Consider the following 7,106-nt stretch of genomic DNA (forward strand, 5'->3'; position numbering starts at 1 on the left):
GTCAGGCAGAGGAGGCATATTGCAATACAAACCCAACAAGGTTTTAAATTTTTAAATATTTAAATTAAGTTTTAATTGTATTTTATAACTACAATATTTATCAATTTGCTTTAGGTGTGCTATATCGTTAAAGCATGCAGTGTGCTGCACAATATTGCCATTAAAAACGGTATACCACTGGATGAGATGCCAATACAAGAAGATCGCCACATGGCAGAAGGTTTTGACCCCATGCCAAATGCTGTGGCTGTGCAACTAAGAGCAGGGATAATCGAACGGTTCTAAATCTGTTTCACAATAAGGAGTAATTGTGAGAAAATGGTGAGATCAATTGGAGCTTTTATTGAACTTGCATGATGCATTTAGTGCATCACAAATGTTCCTCAAGTTCACATTGATTTGGTGCAGTTCTTCTTTTATGCTTGCAATGCCTCTCACTAATTCCTCCTGTGTTTTCAGAACCGCATCAGTCAGGACTCGTGCCTCGAGACGCATCGGACGTGCTGAAGTGGCAGGCGGAGCAGGACCTGGCAAAACTGGCAGATCTATAAAATAAATGTTACATGAACAATCCAAATCATTTGCATTGTGAGTGTTATTTATCTATGAATAATATATCAAAACACAAAACATTTGAAAACCTTCTAACCATTTTCGGATGGCTCGGCGTCTCCTGCAGTTGATGGAATTGCACTTTCAGTGTCACCATCGGGGATTACTCCGCTCACTGACGTTTCACCAGTAATTGACGCTATCTTGTCATCCAATGGTGACACTGAAATAAGACTCTGGCCTCCTCCCGTGGCACCGAGGTCTCTTTTGTGGGCTGCAATTCTTTTTTTAGAGGACACTTTCAAATCAAACCACTTTTTCTTCACTTCTGCAGTAGCTCTACATACAGGTGAGACGGCATTTATCGCATTAGTAACCTGTCCCCACCCCAAGTCTTTTTTTTTCTTTGACATTCCGCCTGAAAAAGCAGCAAACAAAACCGTCTTATTACGTTGTACCTCATTTAACAGCACTTCCACTTCGTTGTCTGTGAAGTTTTTTTTCTTTCCTCTCTTCACGGGATCCATGATAACGGTTCTATAGTGCCCTGGCGGCATTGGGTTTTTATAAGGAAGGTTGTTTGCCAAATAAGGTTATTTGAGGGCGTGTCTGTATGCAAATTTAAATTACTATGCACACGCAAACAATTTAGAAGGAGTGCGATTCATCATCAGTCATTTCGTACAGCTGTGCGTACTCACGTTTGATAACTCCCAACTTTCTTGTGCTTACGGCTGTTGGTATACGCACTAGTTTAGAGCTTGTTTTACGCACGCTTGATAAATGAGACCCCTGGTTGGGATACTTAAGGAAGGGCCTCAGAAGAATTTGGGGAGTCACTCTGTAATCAGAGCTCCCACAGAGAACTGCGTGAAAGTCCATCTGTAGTCAGATACTTTCCGCAGAACTTTGTGCACTCTCAGCTGAGGAATGTGATTGTTCAATATTGTATTTGTCCAAATGTATTTACAAGTATGTGGCCACATGTCAATGATTGGATATTGTAATATGTTTAAGAAATGTTGTCTTGATTACTTCATGACTGTCTGATTTGCTAACCTTTAATAAACTTTCCAGATTGGGCTTCTATCCTGATTAGGACTAAAGTGGTAAATACTATCTTGCAGCCACTGGGTTAAATCCCCTTTATCCGGGTCCCAAACTCGACTGCCTAAGTTAAGTTAGGTGGATACCAAAACTACACCTCTGGAGTTCGCACACGCTCAGTTCCGGGCCGACTTAACCTCTGAGGTCAACACATGCTGATGAAAGGTACCGGTCTACCCTCTGAGGGGCGTACACACTATGTTCCTAGGCACCGGGCATAGTCCCTGAGATGCTCACATGGTAAGACAATGGGCGGCATCGGCGGAGTCCCTGAGACGAGCCCAAAGTAAACCTCGTACAAACTACCGCAACAAAAGGTGCGCCGTCACAGCCGCTGAGGTTGACACATGTTATGATATGGGCTGCCCCCGGCTGAGCCTCTAAGGTGGACGTACGTGTGGTTCGGGTAAACATCGGCTTAATCTCCGAGGCACCCACATGCTCAGTAATTGGCAGACACTGAGCCTTTGGGCAATTATATAGGTCGAGGGACCCGAATAATCAGAGGCTGACATTGTCTTAAATGGTGGCGATTTCCATGCCTCTAAGACAAACCTTGTGGAACAAGCCCACGGATCGCCCTGGCGACCGAGGCGAATCTGGCGGACTCCTTCGTCAGGGGTAAACTAGAGTTGGTAATCTAAAGGAGGGTCTTGAAGTAATCCGAACAACATAAACGTCATGACTACAATATACTGAAATAAGGTCATTAATAAAATGGAGTCAGATATGTGTCTAAAAGAATATTTTGTATATTAAAAAGGGTAAGTAATTCCCAGGAGTGCTTGGAAGGACCAACACGCATTCATAGCCTTCGGCTGCGCCATTGGATTCCGCCATTGAGCCAGTGGGCGGCTCCCTACATTGGTATTGATTTTAATGCAAGGTTATTTTGTATTACTTGCAATAAAGCATTTTTAGAAGCGAACCTAAGTGTGCCTGTTTGTTCCTTCGAAAGCCCTATATCCCCCTCACATCATCTTAAAACAAATTGAAAAGGAAAAGTATCAAAATTATGGTACTTTGTGCAGTGAAAAAGCTCAATTTCTCAATCTCCAGGCTTGCTCATGGTGGCTGCAATGGCTAATGGTTCCCAGTATATCATCTCCTACAAAAACAATGTATGTTTTTACTTAATATATAACATGTATTTAATGTAATATACATTCTTCACAGATCCTAATTCGTTCCTGATTTTATTTCTGGTTTGTGGGTCTGCCAAATGCTCTGTAGCAGTGTTGAGTATCCTTCCAATGTCTCTTTTCTATTTTATGTAGTGTTCAATGTATATGTTGTAACATGGTTCTTTTTGCACAGTAAACGTAACAGTGCAAGGGGTGTTTAGCATCTGTTTCATGTAGGTCAGAACTTTTAAATCATTATAAGGTGAAACATCCTCACTTTGGATTAACCACTCATTACCCCAGTACATATCTGAACTGCCCATGCTCTTTTAAAACTTGGAATGCTTTGATTGTTCACCAGGGTAGGGTGCATTCCACACAAATTTCTCAGAGACTATTGTATTGTATTGTCTTCTCATTTATAATCAATGTACACAATGTATTGTGTATTCAAAAAAATAAAAATAAATAAATTTTATAGAATCTTAGTGGTGTGACACCACTCCACTTATTTTCGAGAATTGTCAAGGTGGTGCTCTGAAAATAGCATAGGTCTTGTAGATAACTGGTCCACTTTTGAGGGAAAGCCTAGTCTTTTGACCTGGGATGGTATCCAACCCTCGTGGGAGGGTACTGCCTGTATTTCAGTGAATATAGCAGCTAGCCTTTATGCAGGTCCTGGTTTAGGCAGCCATTGACAAAGTGGAGCTAAGGCCAGGCCACAGGCAGAAAGGCTAAACTGCGAGTTGCCTTGAGTCGTACCACCATATTGACATTGTCTCTGTGCCCTGAACCAAAAATATTTCACGTAAAATGCAAAAAGCTTCCTTTTCAAACCTAATTAATATTAAATTAGAGCAGCCACCTGCACCACTGGTTTTACTAAATATTAGATCATTAACTACTACGGCACTTATTCTAAATGAAATGATTTTGGATCATGTTCTAAACATGCTCTGTCTAACAGAGACATGGGTAAAATCCAATGAGTACTTAGCCTTAAATGAGGCAAAGCCTCTGGGGTATAGTTATGAGCACAAACCCCGGCACAATGGTAAAGGGGGAGGTGTCACAACCATTTATGAAGAAACTCTTCCAATAACGCAGAAGTCAGGATTTAAATTCAGATCGAATTATTGTTCCTCAGAATTGCAGGCATCTCTACAAATTCTACATGCTTGTCTCTCCCCCTTGCTATGATTTACCATCCACCAGGTCCTTATTCGGAATTTTTAGCTGATTTTATAGAATTTCTTCTCAAGCGGGCCTACTCCTCCCGCTGCTCAGCTGGGCCTCCAAAGTGAGGCATGCCCACTAGTGGTACAGCATCGCAGTCTCTGCTTCATGCAGCTCGCAGCTCTACTGGGCCAGCTGAACCTCCAAGCCACAACACGCCACGTCCCAGCTGAGCAGCACTGTCTCATGGCCCCATAATTCCACCTCTGCTGCCTCAGCCAGACACACATGGCAGCCTGCTCTTGCTCCCACCTGGCCAGCTCGCTGTGTAGCTTCTCCAGCTCTCACTGCCTCTGCTCCCCAGACTGTTGTAGCTGCTCCACTCCTGCTGCTCGTCAAGTTTGCGGCACTCTTCAGCAAGTCAGGCCTCCCAGCTCCAACACGGCTCTTCACACTCCAACAGAACAGCCTTCACCCGCTGCCTCTGCTGGTTGTGCTCGCAGCTGGGGTTGCACTGTGGCTCCTCGTGCCTGACGTGTGGGAAGCAGTTGATAGCCAGTGAGTGGCCAGAGCCCACGGAGAGCCCACCTTCCTTGCTCAACAGCATCCAAGCAAGCTGGTAGGAATGACTTTAGGGTGTGCTGTTTGGGTCCGGAGGGTCCTGGAAGGAGGAGGGGGTGCCTTCTTGCTCTGATACTGACAGACAGACAGACCGGTTCTCTAAGATGTGCTGCTTAGTGCCACTTCCTAAGCTCCCCTCCGCAACCGAATTGGCTGAGATCTTCGTGAAACATCTTTTCTGATATTACGGGCTGCCGGAGGACATTGTCTCCGATCGGGGTCCCCAATTCAGTTCCCGAGTGTTTAAAGAGATCTGTCACAAGCTCAACATCTCCCTGAGTCTGTCATCAGCATATCATACTCAATCTAACGGCCTGGCCGAACGAACCAATCAGGAGGTATCCAAGGCTCTCCGGATGCTGAGCAGAACCAACCCCTCCAAGTGGGCTTCCCACCTAATATGGGCGGAGTACGCCCTCAACGCCCGGGTGAGTCCAATCACTCACCTTTCTCCATTCCAGTGTGTCTTAGGGTACCAACCCCCGCTCTTCCCGTGGGATTCCCCGGAGGGCCCGGTGCCAGGAGTGGAGGATTGCTACCGCGACAGCCGTCGAGCCTGGCAATGAGTACAGCAATAGCTGGGGACACAGGCTGAAAGACGGAAAGTTCAAGCTAATCGACGGTGGCGTCCAGGACCCTCCTATCGAGCCGGACAGCTGGTGTGGTTATCCACCAAGAACCTGCGCATCGGTCCCTTCCGCATCCTTTGGCGAGTAGAACCCGTTGCCGTTCGACTCCAACTACCAAAGGTGTATCGTATCTGCCCCACATTTCACGTATCGCTACTCAAACCCGTGAAACGCAGTCCCTTGTGACCAGACATCGCTCCAATAGAGGACCCACCGGTCGAGCTGCCCAACGAAGGCCCCTGCAACCGAGTCCACTCCATCCTGGATTCCTGCCGTCGCCAAGGTCGGCTCCAATACCTTGTCGATTGGGAGGGGGGCGACACGGAGGAACGTAGTTGGGTTCCAGCAGACACTGTGACCGATCCAGAGATCAAGACCACCTTCCACCAATCCAATCCCTGCCGACCCGCTCCTCGACCGCGGGGTCGTCCCTGCAAGCACCCTCGGCCTCCGGGAGGTGGCCGTCGGGGGGGGGGTACTGTCACGCCCATACAGGCAGAGGACACTGGACGAACGGTGTTGCCCGTCATGCCCACACAGGCGGGAGCTGCCGGGTGTAATACGTTGCCAACAATTAGGGAGGGTTCAAAAGAATCCTCCTTACCACAGCCCAGTGCAAAGTATTGAGCCGAATGTTTGCGTGCCATACCGAGCAATTTCTTGTCTCTCGTCTTCCCGATCTCCCAACCCTACTCCATTTGCCTAGTGTGTTTGCCTTACCTGCTTTCCTTTCCCTCTCCAGACCCGCTCCCATACCTGACCTGCCTTCCCCGCCGAGACCGGCACGTCCCGTTCCCTCATCCCCGTGTGTGCCTGTCTCGTGTATCTCTATAGGACAGATTCCCTGGCCATCGACCTCTGCGCTTCCCCATCGACGACGATTTCTGCCTGCTCCTCCTATTTCCGTGTTTCTTGGTTCGCCAATAAACCAAACACTTGCTTGCATACCTGGATCCTGGTCTTCCTGTGCGAGAGCCCCTGACACTACGGGCAGGACAGATTGACAATACAGACATCTAACATCAATGACGAACAAAAACCAGGGCAAGACATGGACTCAGATAGAAAATACTGGGTGAAAATAATAGGACACAGCTGGGTACGATCGGGGAAGCACACGTGGATAATCAGGGGGCGTGGCACACACGAGGATCATACGAGCCGGGCATGACAGTATACTTCTACCCTTTGAGGTGTTAATGCTGTTATGCAAATAATGTTATTACATTTCTTTCAGCTCCAGGATGAGTTTCACAGAATCACAATAGTGCACCCTGAATGAAAGTTCATGTTCCAAGCTGGATGAATACATGGTTCTGGCAATCTTCCATTCCATGGGTGGAACTGTGGGGTTGAAGTTGCAGGCTATCCTACTCCAGGTATTCTTCAGTGACTTTTCTGTTTACTATTATTTTCATTTAGGGATCTTGTGGTCAAATTGCTGCAACATCATTTCTTATTACTTAAACTCATTGGCGCTATTATACATAGTTCAATATCCTTTGCTGGCATGAGTGGTGTACTGGCCATCATAAATCCATAAAGTTTTTATCGGCTCCATCTGTCTTCTTTTTACCAGCCTTCTTGTGTGCCTTTCATGGGGCACATGAGTATGTGCTGCGTAAGTGTTCCAGGACTGAGCTCACTGGCCAATCACAGTCAAATTAGTTTATAAGCATTAATTCTCTAGACTAATGCAACAAGAGTGCCCAGCAGTGAGTTGGCCAATGAAAGTAATGTACAAAAAATGTAAAAATTGAAAGGAAGGGCCAAAAAATTAGAGGAAAAAAGGAGAGAGTAGAGGCACTGGGTCCTGAATGTCCAAAAGAAAAAAAAACTCATATAGCCAGATTAGAGGTACAATGGATGTTAAATTATAGGCCAAGCTACATGTCCA

General features: G+C 46.3%; 1 long non-coding RNA gene across 1 annotated transcript; it reads right to left on the reverse strand.

The window, feature by feature from the left end:
- Positions 1-322: 322 nt before the first annotated feature.
- On the reverse strand, positions 323-1,344 carry LOC125747396 (uncharacterized). The gene is made up of 2 exons (XR_007399294.1): positions 650-1,344; positions 323-545 (listed from the first exon to the last, which is right to left on the reverse strand). It is a non-coding gene; the product is annotated as an uncharacterized LOC125747396 (long non-coding RNA).
- Between the last annotated feature and the right edge of the window lie 5,762 nt (positions 1,345-7,106).

Source organism: Brienomyrus brachyistius, chromosome 8, assembly GCF_023856365.1.
Source record: "Brienomyrus brachyistius isolate T26 chromosome 8, BBRACH_0.4, whole genome shotgun sequence".
Lineage (NCBI taxonomy): Eukaryota > Metazoa > Chordata > Actinopteri > Osteoglossiformes > Mormyridae > Brienomyrus > Brienomyrus brachyistius.